Consider the following 24,376-nt stretch of genomic DNA (forward strand, 5'->3'; position numbering starts at 1 on the left):
ATAAGAAAAGCCTGCACTCACTGAAATTCTAAAGCCTCCTGCAAATTATCAGGGAAAATGGAAGCCTCTTTCGAAGAGGAAGAAAACAGGATGACCTTGCAATTGTCATCTTTCTGTGCAACGGTGCTATTGCTATTGTGAGGATACAATAGCTTCAAAACATAATCTGGGTCTGCACACTGCCTTCCCACTGCACCTGGCAGTTTTGCCAAAGTTCAAATGCTATTGTCACTTTAAAATGAACTTTTCAGGAATGCTTGTTTAATTTTGGTTTAATTTAGTATATATTAAAACTGTAATTTCTTATGGAAAACAATTGTGGATTAACAGCTGTGTAATGAATCTGCATAAATTACATGGCTGATATTCCTCGTTGTATATGCTTTCCGCCCCCGCCCCCCCGTCACTTTGGTATTTATCCTACAATAGCATTATGCAATTAGCTTTCCAATCATTGCTGTTGGTAAATATGCAAATACAATACTTTTTAACCATTCAGGTTGCAATGGTGAGATAACAGATATGCTTCTTTGCTTATGGAATTACTTGCAGGTAAATAATGTCAGGCTTCCAGGAGAGGCATATTTAAACAAGCACAATGTACCAACAGGATTAAAGTCAGCTTGAACCATATATGAGTGATTTCAAATTACTTGCCATGCAGATTTGACAGTCATATGATACTCATAGCACCATCCATAGTGCATGAACAACATTTATTATTATTATTATTATTATTATTATTATTATTATTATGGCTAACAGATTGAGGTTGAATCCTGACAAGACAGAAGTACTGTTTTTGGGGGACAGGAGGCGGGCAGGTGTGGAGGATTCCCTGGTCCTGAATGGGGTAACTGTGCCCCTGAAGGACCAGGTGCGCAGCCTGGGAGTCATTTTGGACTCACAGCTGTCCATGGAGGCACAGGTCAAATCTGTGTCCAGGGCAGCTGTTTACCAGCTCCATCTGGTACGTAGGCTGAGACCCTATCTGCCTGCGGACTGTCTCGCCAGAGTGGTGCATGCTCTGGTTATCTCCCACTTGGACTACTGCAATGCACTCTACGTGGGGCTACCTTTGAAGGTGACTTGGAAACTACAACTAATCCAGAATGCGGCAGCTAGACTCGTGACTGGGGGCGGCTGCCGAGACCATATAACACCGGTCTTGAAAGACCTACATTGGCTCCCAGTACGTTTCCGAGCACAATTCAAAGTGTTGGTGCTGACCTTTAAAGCCCTAAACGGCCTCGGTCCAGTATACCTGAAGGAGCGTCTCCACCCCCATCATTCTGCCCGGACGCTGAGATCCAGCGCTGAGGGCCTTCTGGCGGTTCCCTCATTGCGAGAAGCAAAGCTGCAGGGAACCAGGCAGAGGGCCTTCTCGGTAGTGGCGCCCGCCCTGTGGAACGCCCTTCCAGCAGATGTCAAAGCGATAAACAACTACCTGACATTCAGAAGACATCTTAAGGCAGCCCTGTTCAGGGAAGTTTTTAACGTGTGATATTTTACTGTATTTTTGGTTTCTATGGAAGCCGCCCAGAGTGGCTGGGGAGGCCCAGCCAGATGGGCGGGGTATAAATAATACATTATTATTATTATTATTATGAATTAAACCTCACACTGTTACTTCTTCTTCTTCTTCTTCTTCTTCTTCTTCTTCTTCTTCTTCTTCTTCTTCTTAATATCCCGCCCTCCCCAGCCAAAGCCGGGCTCAGAGAGGCTAACAGCATTAAAATGATACAACATTCCAAAATCATTTCATTCTAAAATCAATTCAAATCAGATTAATGGCAACCATTGGGCTAGAGTTCTGTGAGGATTGCCAAAGGAGGGAGCCAAAGGCCTGGTGGAACAGCTCTGTCTTGCAGGCCCCGCGGAAAGATGTCAAGTCCTGCAGGGCCCTAGTCTCTTCCACCAGATCGGAGCCACAGCTGAAAAAGCCCTGGCTCTGGTTGAGGCCAGCCTAACCTCTCTGTGGCCTGGGACCTCCAAGATGTTTTTGTTTGAAGACTGTAAGGTCCTCTGTGGGACATACCAGGAGAGGCGGTCCCATAGGTACAAGGGTCCTACTCCATCTGATACAGCATTTCTGCTTGCTCAATGGGACAATTTCCCTTTCCTTTCCCTTGCACACTGTTTTGGGGGTTCTTCCAATCTCCCAGAGCCAGTTTGGGGAGCACAGGCAGCATGAAGAGAGGGAGGAACCTTCCTGCACTAGTAGAAGTCTTGGATGGGCTTCCACGTATGGAACCAGATAGTTCAGGGTTCCCCAAACTTGGGTCTCCAGCAGTTTTTGGACTACGACTCCCAGAGTTCCTAGGCTGGGTAAAGTTCAAGATTCGTTGGTTCAGACATTACACTAAGCCAAGGGTCATGGTTTGTTTCATCCCACTGTGAGTGTGAAGAAACAGGAAGGAGACAAGTGAGTATGTTTCAGTCGTCCATAGTAAGCCATGGTTTACTGCCTACCATGACTTGAAACATGTCTATTATATGGTGGAAGCTGGAAATAATCTGCATATGATGGATTCTTCATATCCCACCATAATGTTTAGCATTGGCCATCATATAATATATCAAATGTGCTCCACCTGAAACCCCAAACACACTTACTCTCATATGTACCATTAATTCAATGGGGATTTCTTCTGAGTAGCCACATCCTAAGATTGGAGATATAAAACATGCAGTATACAATCTTCAAGGACCTTAAATATTTCATAGGAGCGCACTAATGTCAGTAGAATGGTGCTAATGCATGCTGAATAAGATGTAGGAGTGAGTTGGTCATCATGCTGTGGTAGAGAGGCAATGGATATCCTTAGCTTTATGTTGCTATACTGCACTGCATTTCATTCACAGCATGGCAGAAGAATGAGGCCTTACTAGAGCAGGGGTCGGCAAACTAAGGTCTGCGGGCCAGATCAGGCCCAATAGCCTTCAGGATCATAGCTGTCAACTTTCAGATTTGAAAATAAGGGATCAGCAGCCTCACCTGTCCCGGGGACAGTCTACAGGATATCTAACAACCTGGGATAGCAGCGGGAAACGGCAATGGAATAAGGGAATTTCCCGCAAAAAAAGGGAAGGTTGACAGCTATGTTCAGGATCCGGCCCACGGACTGTCCGTGGATCAGCGGGGGGATTCTGTTTGTTCAGGCTGTGCCATCCCCGCCTCACACAATTCCATTCCCCCCACACACAAACACTGTGGCGGTGCCTCCTCCCTCCCTTCTTCTGGTTTCTCCCTGCCCAGAGGAGGAAGGGGGCTGGGCTGAATTGGCTGAGCGCCATTTTAAGCAGCCCCTCTCCGGATCCAGCCCTTTCACGCTGCTCATATTCCTGCCGCCGCCACCCTGGTGTTCCTGTAGGCCAGAGAGCGGAGTGGACAAGTTCACTCTGCCCACCAATGAGAAGCATCAGCAGCGGTGGTGGTGGCACCAGCCCCTGGGAAGGTAGCGCAGCAGCTGGGGGTGGGGAGGAGGACTACTGCCACCCCCTCACCTCTTCTTCCAGCTCCCCCCCCCAGTGCCGCTTGTCCAGCCCGCCACAAGGTCTGAGGGACAGTGGACTGACCCACGACTAAAAAATTTTGCCGACCCCTGTACTAAACGGTCATAACAAAATAACTGCTGGTAGCAAGAAACATAATGGAATAATCAGGTAACTAGGACCAATGAGGTTTTCTTTTCTCAAACAGGGATCTAGAAGTAAGCAGATAAGCTTAGCGGTGTTTCCTATAAGTACCTAAAAAGTAATGAGCAGTGAATGTTACATAGGGGAGCTCAGCCTACACTCGAGTGGGACTCTGGCAGAGACACATGCCCAACTGGCATGTTGTCTCCCTCTTGGTCGATCGTTCAGAAGCTTCAGAAGCTTTCTTCAGCCCAAACATCACAGCGACTGATGTCACCAGACATCGGCACACTTAGGGATCCGCAGAGTTTGTGCAGCTTGCGTAAGAGACTTCAGCAACTCAGCATTTTGGCTAATCTACTTTATTTACATATAAACACACACGGAGCACTGCAACATGGCTCCCTCTCTCTCTAGCATCAGACAGCAAAGAGAAAAAGAACAAAGGACAATAGTCCCACTTCATGGAACACAGTAACACAAACATCCCGTCTCCGTCACTTCCCACTCTGTGGAGTCAAAACATACACCGCCATGTGATAGACAAAAATACCATGACTGGAATCATGGAGCAGGAATTCTAACAGTATTTATACCTCTTGCTTAATCTCCAAAATACATGTAAATCTGTGCTCTGCTTAGTGGTTAGTCAAAGGCAGTTTTTCAAACAACATCTCATGGCCATTGTCATTATTTTCTGTTTGTACTGAGAAGGTGAGTCAGCTTTGATTTGGCAGAAGAATTTGATTTGCAGACGCGTTGATGGTCTCAGGCTACATCATGACTGAATTGTGCCTAGAAATTATTGGTCCGTCTATTAAATAGATTCTATGTGAATGTTGGCATTACACTTTATGGCCATGAATTGCTAGAAACACTCTTCCCAGGGATAATTTTGCATGAGCTACTGTAAAAAAATATGAATAAAATGATCTACTGTGGGGGGACGGACGAGTAAGATGGAAATATTGACATCTAAAAATAGATGCAAGAACAGAAATGTGGGTAAGATACTTATATCTTTTCCCCTGGTTGGGAGAGGCAATGGCTAACGTGGAGGAGGTTGCTAGGAGGAGTTAAGAAGCCCCGTTCTTTTTCCACTGCACTGATTCCAAGATAACATTTCAGATTCCAGCCCATGAGACTGATCTTTATTTTGAAAGATAGGGGCGGCATATGGTGTGACTGAACATCATTTGTAAACTGACCCTTAGGTTGACTTCACCAGGTCAGAATATTAGGGGATAATGACTCTTATGGACAAATAACTATTATTGTTTGGAACAAAAAGAAGAGTCCATCTGAATGGTATGGCTATATCCCTGGATAAAAGTCTTCTGGGCAAAATAAGAAAAATTCAGAACCTTACCTATAAACAGTGAAGAGGCCTTTTTCTTTTTCCTTTATCTATCAATGACATTTTTGTCAGCAGGCAGATTACTTTACATGGATATTCCCTGACTTGGGTCATTCTGTTTCTTTGGATCATTCTATTTCTTCATGACCATGGGGTCACAAAGAGTCGGTCATGACTAAACAACTAAACAACAATTTCTTTAAAAGGGTCCCAAGCAACTCCTTTACTTGGAGCCATGAGTTTTATGTGATACCCCTTTAATTATTAGCATCACGATTTTCCCAGTGACACACTGCATGTAGCTGCCAGGAACTTCAACTGGCTCAAAGGGCTGCAGCCAGATTGTTGACTAAGGCTGGTTAAAAGGAGCATAGGACTCCCTTGATACAACAGTTCCACTGGTTACTGGTCTGTTTCCAAGCACAATTCAAAGCGCTGGCTATCACATATCAAGCCCTACATGGCTTAGGTCCAAGCTATGTGAAAGACCATATTCTCTCACAGGAACCTGCTTGGGTTTTGAGATCTTCAAGGAAGGCTTTTCTCTCAGTCCCACCACCCTCACAGCTATGCTTGGTAGGAACATGGGAAAGGGCCTTCTCAGTGACCACTGCCAGACTTTGGAACTCCCTGCCACAAGGAGCTAGACTGGCTGCTTGCTTCCTTGTTGTCCTACCAGCAGGTAAAGACCTTCTTGTTCCAACAGGCTTTTTGAGATTGACCTCTTTTAGCTAAGGGGCTGCTGCTGTGCTGCTTTTATTGTAATTACTGATATGTTTTAAATAGATGTTATATATGTATATAGTTTTAATTCTATCAATGTTTAATTGTTTTTTAAACGTTCTTTTTTCTATAATTTTTATTAAATTTTCTGTTTTACATTTTTAGAATATTCATTTAAACAACCTTAAAATATCAATGACTTCCCTTCTTCTCTTTCCTTGGTTCATTCTGCGAAACATAAATCCTGCATATTTTTATATAAATTAAACCATTCAGTATTCCATTATTACATCCATCAAAACTTATTTACACTGTTGAATTTATCTTAAGGCTGGCCACGTTTTCAAATAAACACAATTTTCCTCCATATATCCAATAAACATTTTCCAATCTTCTTTAAACGTATGTTCTTCTTGCTCTCTTATTCTATATGCTAGGTCCATCAATTTAAGTTACCATTCTTCTTTAGTTTGGACTTCACTCGATTTCCATTTGGGGGCTAACAAAACTCAAGCCGCAGTAGTGGCATGCATTAATAATAATAATAATAATAATAATAATAATAATAGGTTTTTAAAACATTCTATTAATGTTTAATGTAGAAAACATTCTCCCTTCTCCTCAATAGCAGTGTGATCCTACTCAGTTGTCCTTGTCACCATTCTACTGACATTAGTGCACTCCTGTGAAATATTTAAGGTCCTTGAAGATTGTACTGTACTTACTCCCAGTAAGTGTTTAGGACTGCTGCACTGATGTGGGTAAGCAGTTAAACTTTCAATTCCTGACCCGAACTCCCAAGTCATTTAGTGCTAGACTTTGTGATTATTCAGAATGTGTAGAGCAGTTTTAATCTGAGAAAGGAATGGCAGTAAATGGGATTAGTGACTAAAGTAGAAACCTATTCTATGGTCCTGTTCACTGGTTTCTGCTTAGAATATGGTGATAGGTTTCACTATCTCTACATTTTTATTTTCCAGCCACGATTCAGGCCAGTAATGTTTCCGTTAGTAGCTGAAATTGGCTTTCACACCAAAATAATAGCAAGAATAATTTTCCCTGTGAACAGGCTTTTTTAAAGAAGTTTTCCTTCAAATGTTTGGCTACTGATGCAAAATGACATGATATGCTATTCCTTGAAATGCTCTGGTACCGAAACACTTTTACAATTATTTATGTCATAATAACATTGGGAGGTGATGCTGATATCAGAACTCCCTTTGTGGTAGACACAGAGAGCAAACATATTGAATTATTTCCACCTCAAGTATTTGCAATATGAACAGATGCATTGACATTTAAAGCACCCCCCTTTCTGTGGGATCATTCTGAATATATAATTGTGCTTATTTTTCAGCTTTTAAAAGGTTCAGCATTTGATATTAATTTCCAAAATATTCTATTCTCAGAAAGTTTTCAGAAAATTATATATTCTGTAAGCCACCCAGAGTGGCTGGGGAAACCCACCCAGATGGGCAGGGTAATATAATAATAATAATAATAATAATAATAATAATAATAATAATAATAATAATAATAATAATTTATTATTTATACCCCGCCCATCTGGCTGGGCCTCCCCAGCCACTCTGGGCGGCTTCCATAAAAACCAAAAATACAGTAAAATATCACACGTTAAAAACTTCCCTGAACAGGGCTGCCTTAAGATGTCTTCTGAATGTCAGGTAGTTGTTTATTGCTTTGACATCTGCTGGAAGGGCGTTCCACAGGGTGGGCGCCACTACCGAGAAGACCCTCTGCCTGGTTCCCTGTAGCTTTGCTTCTCGCAATGAGGGAACCGCCAGAAGGCCCTCGGCGCTGGACCTCAGCGTCCGGGCAGAATGATGGGGGAGGATTAAAATAACAATAACAATAATTGGTGTATGGGAATAGGGAATGATATAATTCAGAGCCTCCAATTTTGAGCATCAGTTATGCAACAGACTAATGTTTCAGCATAAATAGTATTTTAAATGATAAGAATCTCTATCAAACACACCAAAAAACATCTTCAAGGGAAGGTATGTGCCAAAGGATACACAAAACAAGTCAGTGGCCAAACTGGAATAGAGCCAACCATTTCTGACCACTTCATGTCAAGGCAGCTTTCAGAATAATATTTTCTTTAACAAAATTGAACTGCAGGTTCCAGAATTCGAAGCATGCTTGATACTTTACTTTCCCTGTCTTTTCTAGCTTTTCTAATCAAGTTCATATCTGTTCAGAAAGACCCACGTGTCAACACTTTAGTTCAATAGGGCATTTGAGGCTGAAAATGAGACATTAAAGCAATGGTGAATAAATAGTAAGACACTTCTGGGATGGCATCCAAGGTGTTTCCTGGGATACATGGTTTAAAACAGAACCCGTTGCTAGGAACTGCTATGTACCTACCTCACACTATCCTAAAGCACGTCTTTTATCTGTTGAGATTATCGAACTTGAGAAGTATAATTTGGCCCTTGTTCTCACAAACAGCAGATATATGGTGGTATCCTACTAACTATCCATGTAAGCAGAATGACTTCTGCAGTACAATGGGACTTTCCCCTCTCCTCCCACACTGGGCAAAATATTCCTGCATTCCAGGGGGTTGGGCTAGATAGATGACCCACCTGGTCCCTTCCAACTCTACAAATTCTTTAATTCTATGGAAAAACCTTATGCAACATACTTTTGGTAACTGTCACCATGCAATTCAGCACAACGAAGTAATCATACCACATCTGTTTCTGGGACCAAAGTAAAGTTCTGGTTTCAACCCGTAAAGTCCTAAATGGCTTGGAAGCACGTTGCTTGAAAAACTGGGCCATTTCCAGTTTTATGATTCTACGATGCACATGTACCTTAAGAACTTCTTCAGAGAAGCTTGCCTGCTTTCTTCTTTGAGGACTTTAGGGAAGATAGACCTTCCTGCCCCCCCCCCCGGACTTTTGAATAACTATTCAGTCTGAGCCTTTCTGTTTTTAAATCTGTGTTCAACATTGGGGATATGATGAGTTTTGGTTTTTCATGTTTAATGCTTAATTGGTTTTATGCTTCATTTTGTACTTAAATAATGAAACATGATTATTAAAAGTTTTTTTTTAAAAAAAAAAAAAGCATTTCATCCAGAGAAATTGTATGCTGTGGTGGTTAGATACAAATGTCACAAATGAATAATTGCTAGGTCAACACAGGAGTCCTCTCTGCTTGCAAGGCAAGAATTAATGTGTTGTAAAGCTCTCAGGGTCCAACTCATTCTATGTCAAGGCCAGACACTATGTTGTGGGGGAGACAGAAGATACACCAAACCAATGTATTAATCTGATTTTGAATCAATAAGAACTTTCTGACAGTAAGAGCTGTTTGACAGTGGAACGGACTCCCTCAGGAGGAGGTGGACCCTCCTTTCTTTCAGGTTTTTAAGCAAGGTTGGATGGCCATCTGTCTTGCATAATTTAGCTGAGATTCCTGCATTGCAAGAGCTTGGACTAGATAAACCTTGGCGTCCCTCCCAACTCTACAATTCTATTCTATATATAATAGTACATCTCTGGATAAATAGAGGTAGTTCAGCAGAAAATTCTGACTCAATTGTTTAGCAGTGGCAATCACAAAATGATTCTTTCCTTCCAAGGTAAAGAAAGCTGGAGTTGGGGAATTTGGGGGAGGAATAACCAGGAGTGGATTGCTATGTGCTCCATTCAATTCTGTCACTCAGACCAAATGCCTGCGTTCACAATTCGTTAGGATTAAATGTATGTCAATTGCACATGGCTCCAGCTGGTGGAACTCAAGATTCTAGTAAGAAAGTAGATTTTGACAAACCAGAATTCTGCCTGCCCCAGCCAATAGTATTCAATATGGACTCTGGAAGTAGCAGAGGTACTTTTTCCAGAAGAAAGCCAGGATGTTCCACTGATCTGTACTTTCAGAGCCATAAAAAGAGTCTAAACATGTTTCTCTTCTCAGAACCAAGCCCCAAACCCAGTATCTAACCCTAAAAAATGGTCCCAAGCTTTAATCTCCCAGAAATTACTGTTCTTCCCTTCTCCTTTCCAATTTCAGGATTTTACAGCATTGAAGATATGCAGATAGGAACTTTGAAAAGATTTTTTTTACCCCACAGTGAGTTTCTTTCACTTACGGATTTTTCTACCCTGGGGGATGATTTAGGACTTCGTGTTTGCTCTCCCAGAAACAAGCAGCTAAATTAGTGTCATTATAGTTCAATTAGAAAAAATTGTAACTCAGTTAGAAACATGGCAAGTCCAGTGGAAAATTGCAATACCACTGGAAAATGAACAGTCCTGTAGAAAAACTTTCAGTCCAATAAGCACAGCAGCTTGAAGCAACGGTGCAGGGTTACTGGAATATGCAACCTGCACTGAGGAGAAATCTCTACTATAGTCTGTATTGTAGCATAATATTGGCACAAACCTTGGGAAATATTTTCATAGCTGCAATGCATTGAAACTGCTTCACGATACTGATTCAGACCAATGGTCCATCAACCAATATTGTCTGTTCTGACTAGGAATATGCGAAGTTGCCTGATACCATTGGTCCATCTAGTGAAGTCTTCTCCACACTAACTGGCAGCAGTTGTCCAAAGTTTCAGGCAAGAGTCTTGCCCTTCCATTCCTGCAGATGTCAGAAACTGAATCTGAGACCTTCTGCATACAGGTGCTCTACCCTACACTCTCCCAGGTCACAAGCAGAATTACTTCCTAATTCTGCTACTTGAGATCCTGCAGTGAGAAAATGCTATGGATTAAACCTGTGATATTCTGCAAACAAAACATCTCATCTACCACAGGGTTATGTTCCTTTCCTCTGAATTATCTTTCAAACCAATTAGCTGGACCTAGCGTTTAATATTTTCAGTTATCCTAGCCAAGCTAGAAAGGCAACCAATCTCTGGTGAAAGGCAACAGAGGTACTTGGAAACCCGAAAGAGCCTTCCTAAATCTGACAGTAGACAAGAGCATGACCTGGCATGCATGTAATGAGGAAGAAAGCCAAGGTCCTGCCCTACAGCAACAGCACAGAGCATGGTTGGTTTACAGTATGTGAAACATAGTGGGGATTGGTCATGGTGGAGCCTGTCCCCATATGATTAGAAATAAACAAATTTGTCAATTTTCATTACTCTCCATTACTTACTTTTCTAATCTTTTCTTATTACCTCATTTCTACATCAGTTTCCACATTTATAATGAAAATTTATCTAATTTGTGTGCAACACTATATATGGTTTTGTGCACGCTTTCCCTTAATATGTGCTTTTTGTACGATATTTATGTTAGAGAACTAAACTGCAAAAGTTGCAGAAGTGTGAATCTTGAAGGATAGGTGAGCCTTGATTCACATATTGGTTCAGAACATGCTAATTAGGTAAATTTCCTCCCTAATCCTGTCTTCTGAGGCAGCCCAACTTACACAGAGAAGGCCTCGCTGTATTGTGTATAGTCACAACATATATTTCTTAACAGCATCTACAAGTGACTGTTAACATGTTGTTCTGGCTGAACTCCCATGTCTTTAACAGCTGCACAGCAAGCAGAAATTCAGCAGGTCAGACTTTCCTTGGCACATAAATGTACTGACTTCGGGCAGAAAGTCTGCTTATATCTTATACACACTGCTAGAAAAGGCATCCATAATGTACAAGCAGTGGCACACATTTCAGAGGTAGCTGCTGCTTGATTATTAGTTTACAGACAGAGAAGTTCTCAAAAAATGTCCATGTGTGAATGAAATCCTGCTTCACTTTTTTCAGACTTTTTCTATCTTAGTTTAAAGCACAAGTACAAATACTACCAGTAAAAAGTGTCCTCTGTTTTCTTGCCCAAAGAGGAGAATGAGATACATGTTTGAATTAACAGATTTGAAAAAGTATTGTTTCCTGCTTTCCTATAGTCAATTCAAGTGTAACTTGGGTGCTTAAGTGTGACTCGACTCTTCCTCAGTTAACTGTTGTGGTGGTCAATCAACTGCAATTTTTGAAGTCATGTTTCCCTCTGGTGTCCCTGTTCCTTGGAGACTTCCATCCAGATTCATAAGCACTGCAATGAAATTGATTGTTGGCTTGACATGGTTACACATGAGAAGCTCATGCCATTTATCTTAACCTCAAATGCTCACTGTATTGGGAAAAATTGTGGGGAAATGATCTGAAATTTACGGCTTGTACATTGGTAAAAGAAAATTGTATGAAAATGAAGTATGGGTGGTATTTAACACCAGTTAAATAACACAAATGTACAAACCAAAAGAAAAGAAATGTTGGAAATGTAAAGAAGTAGAAGGTACATTTTTCCATATGTGGTGGCAATGTAAACTTATGTAAAAAATGGGAAATGATATATAATGAATTAAAGAAAATGTTTAAAATTACTTTTATTAAAAAGCCCACAGCTTTCTTACTAGGAATTATTGGAAGGGAAATACCAAAAAAATATAGAAATCTTTTTATGCATGCGACTACGGCGGCATGAATATTGATAGCCCAATGTTGGAAAGAGGAAAAAATACCCAAGAAAAAAGATTGGCAAATGAAGTTAATGGAATATGCTGAAATGGAAACGTTAACAGGAAGACTCAGAAATCAGGCTAATGACAAATTTGAAAATGAATGGGAAATATTCATTGCATATATTTCAAAGCATTGTATACAAGTTGATACATCAGTAGGATTCTAAAAAACATTTCCAATATTTTAATGAAAGATAGAATTAGATAAGAATAGATGGAGAATTGAATTTGGACATGCATGAATGAATAATGAAAATAATGGAACCATGGAAGTCAAGGGATTTGAAAAATCCCACATTTTGAGGTTGTACTGATTGTATAAACGATATGGAAAATGTTACAATTGTATTTGAACATCCCCCATGTTTATTTTTATATGATGTTTGTTACAATTAAAATTAATAAAAATATATTTTTTTAAAAAAAATATCAAATGCTCACTGTAAAGCCTGTAAGAACTGTGTTCTAGATTGTTTGGAGCAGAAGGAGAAAAACACAGCTCTTACATACGCTACAGTGAGCAGTGCTTTGCTTGCAGGTATGTTTGCAAGTTCAAAATATGGTCCTAAACAATAGCACAAATCAAAATCATGTTTTGATGTGATGTCTGAACTGAGCCGATGAATCACCATGCAAAGGACATTGCTATCATCATGCTACCTTCAACTGGGTTTTCAGTGGAGCAGGGATAGCTGACTTTCAGTGTGCGGCTAAGTAATTCCAATAACCTGCAGTGGTTTCTATAGACAGCAGCCTTCAAAAGGCAGCTGCTCATGCATACCAAGCCCTTGGACTGCTTTCAGTCATGGTCATCAACCTAATGGTCTAAGAAGAATAGACAAATTAATGGAAGAGAAGACTATCGATGGTTACTAGTTATGATGGTTGTTTAGTAGCTGAGGATCAGAGAAAGAATACTTCTGAATACAATTGGAGAACAACTGGACAGAGCCGTCTTTCCCATTGGTCTTAGTGGTTCATTGCGCCAGGGCGCCGGCCTCTCAGGGGCACCCTAGCAAGGGGGGGAGCTGTGTGGTTTTGCTGGCAGCCTCCTCTTTCCCTGCACGTCCGCCAGCTGCGCCCCGCCAACTATATGTGGCTGGAGGGTGTGCAGCTTCCTTCCCAAGCCTCCGCAGGAGTAGAACGATCTCCACAGAGGCTTAGGATCTCCCAAGCCTCTGCATCTCCTAAAGATGGCCATGCTCCCGGTCATTGCCCTCCTGTTTCCTGATGAAAGGTGGCGTGTAGTCTTCCTGGGCTGCCTTCTCAGGCGCCCCGATGCCAGAGAGCATGTCCACCAGCATGTTTTCCTGCTTGATCGCTGCCACCACGCCAGGGATCAGGGCGGTGGGGGAGGCAGAGGACATTTTCCACCCCCTCCCTTGTTTTGGAGGTGCCGGAGGGGGGGGCGCCAGAGGGAATCTTTGCACCACGGTGCCGGATATGCTTAAGACGGCCCTGCAACTGGAGAACACCAGTGGGAAAAGACTTTTATTCACGTCCTGCTGGCAGACGTCCCAATTTCAGGCATCACACGAAACAATAGTCAAGCTTTCTTCACCATAGTTTTGCTTGGGCATGGCATCTGAATTGAGCTGGAGAAAGAGATTGCCCTGGCATATCGATACCACACACAAAGCAATTTAACTGCTTGTTCATATGCATTATTATTAGAATGTTGTAGGCGCAGCATGAAAGCAGAAATGGTAAAAATAGATATCTGCAGTTCACACAGCTGTTCTTAAGGATGAGCCAAGCATGCAGACTTGACCTTCTGAATTACCACTTTGGGTTCTTTCAGAACAGGGCATTGCATATAGTTTTCAAGAGTTTCCTTGAAAGCCTAATCATATCCTTTGGTCATCCCTGTTTCACAAACTGGCTATTTTCTTTCCAGGCATTAAAAAATAAAACACCACTGGGTTCCTGTAATAGTCAATGTCAAGAAATAGATGAATTTACTTAACATAATGTAGAAAAGACATTTCAGAAATTACATCTCTGTAGGAAGTGTATTCAAACATGTCTCCAGTGTCTAGTACATATGGCACTGAACAGTTTGATTTCTCTCACAAACAGGGCAATAGAAAACTCTCAGAGATTTCACAGGCAGGGTAGCTCTTTAAATGTGTATTTTGCTGCATGTATTGCCACTTCTATAAACTTCAAAGGGAAAGGGGCAATAATAGATTCATTATGTCCAAAGAAGCCTTGATTTGATAAAACTTCATATACTTCATAAACTACATATACTTCATAAACAGAGGAATATTTCAGACTTCAATATCATTAGGACACTGCATTTGCATTGCATTATCATTAGTGTTGTTGTTCTGTATCAGGAAGGCAAAAAATGGTATGAAATTCCCTTTGCACAAGCATTGCTGAATTGAAGTTGTAGCACTTTTATGTTAGTGTGTGGTGGTTAAAATGTCTTTCTGGAATATTAATTTATATGTCATGGATATTCATATTTGGGAAGTAAACTGCAAATGAGCTCCCTGAACTCCATTCAAGGCATTGATAGGATTTATTATTATTTTATTATTTTATCTTATTTTATCTTGTAAAAAGCCTTGAGATCTTTGGATAAAGGGTGATATATAAAGATAATAAAACAGAATGTGGGGCTTGCTGATTTTTTACCTGACAGGAGAGCACTGTCCACTCTCGAAACATTTCATCTACTGGCAACCTGCCTAGCATTAGCAGAAAAGTAAACACGCTTTCTGTATTGAAACTGTGGCTTATGGTAAAGCTGACACTTTTAAAATGGGGCAAAGTTCTTGTGTACAGAAGCAATTTTGTGCAGGTACACTTTTCTGCTTCAGAAATCTCATATGGCAAGAGAAGCTCCATCTGCTCAAACTGTGCCTTCGAGAAAACTCTGCAAGGCACATATCCCTGAGATAATAATAATTTTAATAATAATTCTATTATTTGCACCCTGACCATCTGAACTGGGTTGCCCCAGCCACACACCTAATGCCAAGTGAGTAAGTGGTATACAAGCAGCCCCCGATTTGTGTGGGGTTTTTGTTTCAGGTCTTCGCGCATGATGGCGGAGCATGCATAAGCCCATTATGCCCCCTTTTCAAACCTTTTCCGGGTTGCCACGATGCACATGTGTATGGTTGTGCATCAGTTGGTTGCATATAAATCAGTTGTTGCCTGTAGCAGCTTTGCTTCACAGACCTGGTTTTATGCAACATGTTGAGTCATAGGTATTCCCAGCCTTTGCTGCCCTGGACCTTCCAGCTGCTTCCTCCTTTGCTAGCAGTAAGATAAATGAGGGATGTTGTTCCTGCTCACTGCAGCAGGTAGGGAGAAAGGTAGATGAAAAGATCGTTGAGTGTAGCCAATGCTTTTCCTGCTCGAAGTTTGCCGTCTGGGGTTTAAAAAGGTGAACTTAGATCCCATAACCTCCAACATCTTGAGTACCAAAACTGGGACACACGTCTTCCCTCTTGTGCTCCCACATGAATCCTGTGACTGATGTGAGATCATGCAACCCAAAATATGCACTTGGGTGGGGCATTTTTCAGGGCAATATCTCAAAGAAAAATCACACAAATATCTCAGCACCCAAAATGGCTGCCATGCTCTTGTGCGAGAAAACAAAACAGGATGTCCATTTTTTTCGGGACACTTGTGATGTATGAGATCCATTTATTTCAATGAGCCTACTCTTCATAGGACTGGCATTCAATACAACCCTATGAGAAGAATGGGTAGGATAAGCTGTATCTACCTCCTCTCCTGTTTTAATTGTATCTTTAAAGGGGGAAGGGAGAATTATTAGGAATTTATTATGTATACTTTGGCCACCTTGTGAGAAGAGAAGACTCCCTGGAAAAGACCCTAATGTTGGGAAAGATTGAGGTCACAAGGAGAAGGGGACAACAGAGGACGAGATGGTTCGACTGTGTTTGCGAAGCTACTAACATGTGTTTGACCAAACTGCGGGAGGCAGTGGAAGACAGGACTGCCTGGCGTGCTCTGGTCCACGGGGTCATGAAGAATCGGACAGGACTGAATGACAAAGCAACAACAACATGTATTTTATATTTTTATATTATGCTTTTATGTTGTGAACAGCCATGAGAGCTGCAGGTATAGGGCGGTATATAAATTTAATAAATAATAATAAGGTAAATTTGTGTTCTCTGGGTTGCATTCCTCCAACCAACTTCTCAGGCCCAGTGCTTCACCGCATGGTCTCCCCCAGCAGTAGCCCATGTATCTTCTCGCTGTTGTGGACAACAACTCTCATCTTCCTTCTCCATTGGCCGTACGGCTAGGGTCAATGGAAGTTGTAGTCCACAACCATGATGGCTACTTCTGTTCTCTTTACTTGCTCTATCATTTCCTGAACTTGGTGATTTGGCATTCCAGTCAGATGAACCACAGTTCTTTTTCAACTTTATGTGGAGGCCAAAGTTCTCTCCTTGCATTTCCCAAACTGCAGCTAGACATTCTGCTCTAATTGGATCCGCTCCTTTTTCTGACTTTAGTTGTTGTGACATAGTCCCAAATGTATTTTAAGGAACATCTAGGAGTAACTGGGTGTGTGAGTTCCCCTTATAACCTTTGATTTAAGTCTTATTCAAGTTTAGCTTCATTGGGAGGAGACAGACTACTAGGTGAATTCAGGAGGGCCAACCCCCAACATAATCACCATTTTTAATCTGTGAAATTGCCATAGCAACCCTCGGAGGAGGGACGTGTTAGCAATAGCATGGTGAACTAATTGAACTTATTTCACAGCTGGGGAATGTAAAAGTGAATTTTATATTTAATCATGCTCAGAACATTGCCATTCAAATCAGATGAACATTCTTGTGGGCTCAACTATACAATAAAAACTATTTTTACTGCATTAGAACAGAGAGACTGGGTCCCACTTGCACTATACATTTGAAGCAGAATCATATCACATTAAAGAGTGACAGCTTCCCCCAAAGAATTTTGGAAACTAGTTTATTGAGAGTGCTGAGAATTGTTGGGAGACCCACATTTCACTCACAGAACTGGTTCCTGTGCACTGGAGGAAGCAGATCCCAGTGAGGAGTGTAGCCAGGACTGGGGCACACCTGGGGAAGGAAGTACTCATAGAGTGACAGAGGATGGTGAGGGGCTGGGGGGGGGGTCAGTGCACAGGAACCAGAGTTGCAGGATCCATTACCAGGGCCAGAGGGGCCCCTGTCTCCATGAACATGGTGGGCTCTGAGGCATAAGGAACAGTCAGAAGGATGTTCTAGGAGGCTGAAGCAGGCAAGGGCCACAGCCCATCTCCCAAGCTGGCCAGGTGGGGCTTGCTAGCTCTGGGAGGAGGGGTGTGATTCCTCAGCTGGAGTAGGCTCAGAACAGGTGAGGGTCACATCAAGCCCAATCAGCATGCAAAGCATAAAAGGGAAGCAGAGCTAAGGTGATGCGTCTGCTCAACTGCCCATGTTGATAGACCTTGACTTGGTTGCTCCTGAACTTCCATAGTTCAGGTTTGACTCTGGACTATATCATGACTGCAGGACTTGGCTACTTGGATTGACCTTGGACTGCGTTTCCTGACCCTTGAAATTTGCTTGTGTGGAATGACCCCTGGACTTTGGACTTGGCATACTAACTTGCTGCCAGGTAGGCCAGGTGTTCAGGACACATGGGAATTGTAGTCTCCCAACAACTCTCAGCACCTTTAGCAAACCACAGTCCCCAGTATTCTTTGTAAAAAGCCACAAATGTTCAAAGTGGTATGTTGCTACTTTAAATCCATAGTGTAGATGGAGCATCTAATATCAAAACAATAGCATACGATGCTCAGAAATGTCAATTGGGATAAGCACTTTTTTGTTTGAAATGCAACTTCCACTCCTAACTTACTTATTCAGATATGAGTAGCTGCACAGGCTTCACTGGCTCAGTGCATAAGGACATTTCAGAGCCAGTAATTAGAGCCAGCAATTTGTCATGGTAGATTACTAAGAACTTCAGTGGCTTGAAATAGCCAAAATAATGAATTTAGAGTGGGAAAATAATACCCAAAGTCACAGGTCACATAAAAAATGTAAATCCTCCTCATTATTCAATGAAAACTGCTCAAGACCATTTAATGACTTAAATGCAACAGTTTAAAGCCTCCAGTTTGAAACTGGCCTGTTGAAACTTCAGGTGGAATGACAGAAAGGGTGAGAATGCCTTGCTATAATCTCTTTACCCCTAATTGTGAAGGTCCCTAATCTGAGGCAAATTTGCATTCAGCCTGTGCCATAACTTGGTAAGTCTCCCTTTTTCGTTGCCTTTCAGAATATGAAAATACCCAAAATTAGAGATCCAGGAAGCTTAGATATCCAAGACCACGATCCAAGTTAGGCAGATGTAAGCCCATTGATTTCAAATGGTTTTTCTTTGTGTTTGTTTGTGGTCAATATGTTTAATGACAAAGCATCCCCTCAGCCTCCAGAAGTTCATATATATTCATAGTAGATAGTTGTCTGTAGATGAATTTTGATTAAATCTGATGGTTATATTGACACTGTGGTACATTTTATTCACCCATTGTGATACATGGAAATACATGAGAAGTCATTTTTAATCCTTGCCTAATTATTGACTATAATTTGATTTGAAAAGAATGTATCTCCACTTCCTTATAAGAGAATACTTGCTTACCCTCCAACATTTATCTGATGAAAATAGGGACGTCCCATTCAATAACTTTACTATTTATACCCCAAATATCTTACTGGGTTGCCTCAGCCACTCTGGGCAGCTTACAACATATACAAAAGCAGAATAAAATATTAAACATTAAAAAAAACTTTAACATATAGAATAAGAGAACAAGAAGAACATGTGTTTAGAGAAGAAATGCTTATTAAATAAGCTGTACAGCTGAAAACGTTGGCAGCATTAGGATAAATACAGCAGTGTAAATAAGTTTTGATGGATGTAATAATGGAATACTGAATGGTATAGTTTCTGTAAAATATGCAGGGATTTATGATGTGTAAAATGAACCATGAAAAGAGAAGAAGGGAAGTCACTGATATTTTAAGGATGTAGTAATGGAATATTTTCAATTGTAAAAAAGAAAATTATATACGTGTGTGTATCACACTTCCCTATGCAGGATGGCTCGGGGGGGGGGTGTCGGATAACTCCACACCCTCCAACATTTCTCCAATGAAAATGGGGACATCCTAAGGAAAAGAGGGGCATTCAGAGATCAAATAAGAAATTGGGACAAATTCTCTAAATCAGTGACATCCCTGGAAGCATTTGCCCTATCATTAAGCTACAGCCCATCTGCAGTTGAGCAAAGCTATAAACATATCAAAGACTGGATTTGCTTCTTGAACTTACTTATTTTTTAAGAAAACAGAACACCTCTCTGAAATCCCTAGTGTTTTGCAATCCCAGTTGCCAAGCTCCAGCAAATGACAGCCATATCCTCCATGGTGCCAAACTGGAAATCTCTGCTGGCTTCATCTGTGCTTCATTGGACACAGCTAACTTCATAAATCACGGCCATACATAAATTGACTGATCAGGCATGAAAAATGAGAGAACAGCCAAAGAAAAACAATTTTCTGCAAACATGGACCCCATTCTTAGGTCCCAGGGAAAATGATAAATAAGATAGGGGAAATACTTAGAGAAAATCAAGGGTGACTTTTTAATATATAGAATGTGGAAGGAAGGTGGTTAACATATGTTAAATGCTGGCAGGGTAGTAAAGTGGTTGTTTTTGTTGTTGGTGGTGTGTTCTCATTAGCAGCATGAAAGAAGAACCTCAATTTCTTGATAAATATGGGAGGTTTTGAGTTCAGCTGATGAATTTATCAACTCTGCAAGGAAGGTACCTTTTTAGATTTGGTTCCCCTCACACAGCTAAAATTCCCAGAGTTCCCTGGGAAGGATTGATTGTTAAACCACTCTGACAACTGTAGCTCAATGAGGGGAATAGAGGACCACTAAAACCCCTTGATCTTTTTCACATGCACTACTGGCAAGACTGGTGTTCCTCATCTTATATTTGTGCAGCTGATTCTTCCTGCTTAAGTTGTAGAATCTTTGTCTATATTTAAATTGAGTTTGCTAGTTTGGGCCCAGTTCTCCAATCTGTTAAGATCATCTTGAATCCTGATTCTGTTTTCTGCTTGCATTAGCTAACCCTTCCAGTTTGCTAAATTCTGCAAATTTGATGATCATTCCCTTAATTTCTTCCTCCGGGTAATTTATAAAGATGTTATTGGACAGAAACCTGTGGCACCCCACTTGTCTCCCTCCCACACCCACCCAGGATGACAAGGAACCATTAGTAAGCACTCTTTCAGTTCAGTCAGTCAACCAACTGCAAATTCACCTAACAGTTACCTCATCAAACCCATGTTTTACCAGCTTCTGTGTAAGAATATCATGGCAGCTTTGCCAAATCTTACTGAAATCAAGATTTGGCAAAGCATTTCCTTGATCCACCCACTGGTGGAGGAACAGAGGGGGAGCTCACAGCCCCTGGTGGCACAATCCCAGTGGGGTGCCATCGCAGCTGCCCCCCCCTGTGCTGGGTGCCACGCCCCCATGATGCACATCCCTGCCTGCTCTCCGTGACGCGTATTCCACACGGCGCTTTCAGCAGAGACGCTAAGAGTTCCAGGTTTTCCAGTGCAGACTTTTTAATGTGAGTTATATACAGGCATTTATAAAAGAAACAGTCCACACAGAGTACTTACAAACGAAGACTCTCCACTACAGCACAACCACCACACTACAGCACAACCACCACACCAACCACACCCACTGTTAAACAGGCTTTCCTTTTTAAAACAGGTGATAGCCAAACCCACTAATCACACTCCTGCTGAGTCACTCTGACCCAGCAGAGTATTGCATCATCCTGTTGAAGCCTGCAGACTTATCCAGGATCCTGCGAATTCCAACACTCCTCCTTAAGTCAAAGGCTTGAGACCTAATAATTCTCTTAAGTCTCGAAATTTAGGAGCATCCAAACATTTTGTATACAAATCTGCCACATTACATTTTGTGTTACAGTGCTGTACCTTTAACAAATTTCTTTCCAAAGCATTTTTCACATTTCCGTATCTTATAGCTATATGTTTACTTTTGCTTTTAAAGTTCTGTTGGTTAGCAAGCTGTTGTGCAGCCATGTTGTCACTTAGCACAGTGATTGGCATTTCAGAAGGTATTCCAAGCTCTTTTGTTAGGCAAGCAAACCATTCTATTTGTGATACACATTCGCTTATGGCTGAGTACTCTGCTTCACAAGTACTTGTGGCAACAAATGTTTGTTTCTGGGATTTCCACTGAACCAGGGCATTTCCAATATATATGGCATATCCAGTGGTAGACTTTCCATTTTCTCTGTCCCCCCAACTGGCATCAGCGTATGCATACACTTGCTGATCATATGCTGTATCCAGCACCAGTTTGTAATCTTTTGTGCCTTTCAGATACCTTAGGATTCTTTTAAGTGCTACCCAATCTCTCTGAGCCGGGTCTGCACTTCTTTGGCTTAACATGTGCACTGCCAATGTTATGTCAGGTCTTGTCCAACAACTTAAATATAACAGAGAACCCAACAGAGAATGAAATGCTGTTGCATTCTCACATTTTTGGCCTTCTGGTTCATTTTTGTACTGGGTAGTTATGGGAGTGTCAGCCTCATTTGCCCTCTCCATTCCATATGTCTTCAGTAACTTTTCAATTTTTTCCTTCTGACTCAGAGAGTAGACTCCCTCTTCATTTCTCTGAACCTCTACTCCTAAGTAATTCTGAATCTCTCCCAAATACTTCAGTTTGTATTTGTTACCTAGGCTGTTTATAAACCAAGACACTTGCTTTTGTGCAGTTGTTATCAGACAGATATCGTCAACATACAAAAGTAAATAATAAATACTTCCTTGCACCATTGCTGAATATAAACAGGAATCAGCCAGGCTTTGTTTGAATCCCATCTTTTTCAAACTTGTGTCTATGCATTCATGCCATAGACGTGCACTTTGGTGTAAACCGTATAGTGCCCTTTGTAGCTTTAACACCATGCTGTCTTTTTCCAGCTCATAACCTGGTATTTGCTGTAAATACACCTCGGCGTCAATAGGAGCATTTAAATATGCTGAGGCAACATCAAAATGATTAACTTTTAACTCTCTCAGACTTGCCATTGCTAAAACTGATTTTACTGTTTCAGCCTTTGCTGTTGGGGCAAACACTTCATCATAATGTATCTTTTTTCTTTGTGTAAAGCCCCTTGCCACCAATCTGGCTTTCCTCTGATAACTACCATCAGCCAGCTTTTTCACTTTAAAAACCCACTTACAGCTTATGGGCTTTTTACCTTCAGGCAATTCTGTAGGTACAAACACATTGTTGTTTAGCAGAGAGTTATACTCTGCCTGCATTGCCTTTAACCACGCCTCTTTCTCTAGAGTAGGTAACTCTTGCACTTCTTCAAAGTTTTCTGGCTCAGTTACACAAACCTGGTTTATGGTGGCTGGGAACCCATAACGGTCTGGAGGTTGACCTTTATTACTTCTTGCAGACCTCCTTGGTTCATTAATCTCGCCCCCTGGGCTACCTTCAGGACTGCTTTTGGGGTGGATTGACTCTGGAGATCTACCTCCTCCTGTCCCTGTTGCACTTTCTTCTCTCCCCTGCTCCATGCTAGCAGCTGGAGAAAAATGCTCAACCTTTACCTCCTCCCTTTCAGTTTCTCTGGGAGAGCTGCCAATTCTTAGCTTTGTTTCAACTGCCTTATCAGGTACGCTCGGCAGTAAAACTTTTTCTGGCAGGAGGTTTGCATGTATCTTGGGCCAATTTCTTTGCTCATTAAAGCTGGCTGATCGACTATAACTCAAAAGATTTTTATCATCTTCAAACCTGTAGGCTTTCGTACCACTTTCATACCCAAGGAATAGCAACTGCTGTACCCTTTTCCCACCTTTTCTTCGGTTCTTTACAGGTATGTCAACCCATGCCTTTGTCCCAAAGATTCTCAAATGTTGCAAACTGGGACTTCTGTTATAGAGAATTTTATAGGGTATGTCATCTAGTACCCTTGACCACAAGCGATTCCCAATATAATTTGCGGTCTTAATGCTCTCAGCCCAGTACTTAATTGGAAGATTTGCATCTGCTAATAATGCTTTCATTTGTGTCTGCAAGACACCTCCCCTACGCTCTGCTACCCCGTTCTCCTGAGGCGTCGCCACATTGGTAAGCCTATGTTTAATCCCTTGGGAACGCAACCAGTTTCTTAGGGAGCTTGCCATAAACTCTCCTCCTCTGTCTGACTGAATAGAGCACACCTTTTCACCAAGTTGCCTTTCTACCCTTCTTACCCAGAACTTCAAAGTTTGGGCAACGTCAGATTTTTGCTTTAATGGATAGACCCAGCCAAATCTAGAATAGTCATCCACTAGAATCAAACAGTACTTGTTATGGGAGACACTTGGTGGAAAAGGACCAGTTACATCAGCATGGATCAATTCCAGTGGTTTTTTGGTTTCTCTCTGGCTTGCTCTTGCTACTGGGCAAGCCCTGCTTTTAACCTCCTTGCAGATATTACAGTCTAAGTAATTATCACAACTTTTTATGTTTTTCATTCCCCCACACAACTCCAATGTTTTGTTCAGCACCTTATAGCTAGCATGAGCAAGACGCCTGTGCAGGAGATGAATACACATATCATGGGTTGGGACATTTTGCACATTAGCAACCTTAGACTCACACTGCAGTACATACATATTGGTTCTAAGGTTAGCATTTGCCAACACTGCCCCATTTTTCTTTATCTGGCACTGATCTCTCACAAAGTTTACTTCAAAGCCTGCTTTTGCCAAGTCAGGAATGCTCAGGAGATTGTTTTGCAAACTAGGCACACACAACACATTCCTGAATGTGTGTCCCAGCTGTGGGAACACAACCTCCCCCTCACAAACCACATTAGCTTTCTGGCCCATAGCAAGACTTACATGTTTTTTGTTTGAAGCCCTAGCATCAGTTAGCAATGCTTTTCTTTTACAAAAGGTTTGAGAAGCTCCACTGTCCAGAACCCACAGCTCTTCATTTTCTTGACCATCTGCAGACACCCAAGCAGTAGATTCTCTCTGCTGCCTCCTG

The sequence above is a fragment of the Podarcis gaigeae genome (assembly GCF_964106915.1).
Source record: "Podarcis gaigeae genome assembly, chromosome: 2".
NCBI lineage: Eukaryota > Metazoa > Chordata > Lepidosauria > Squamata > Lacertidae > Podarcis > Podarcis gaigeae.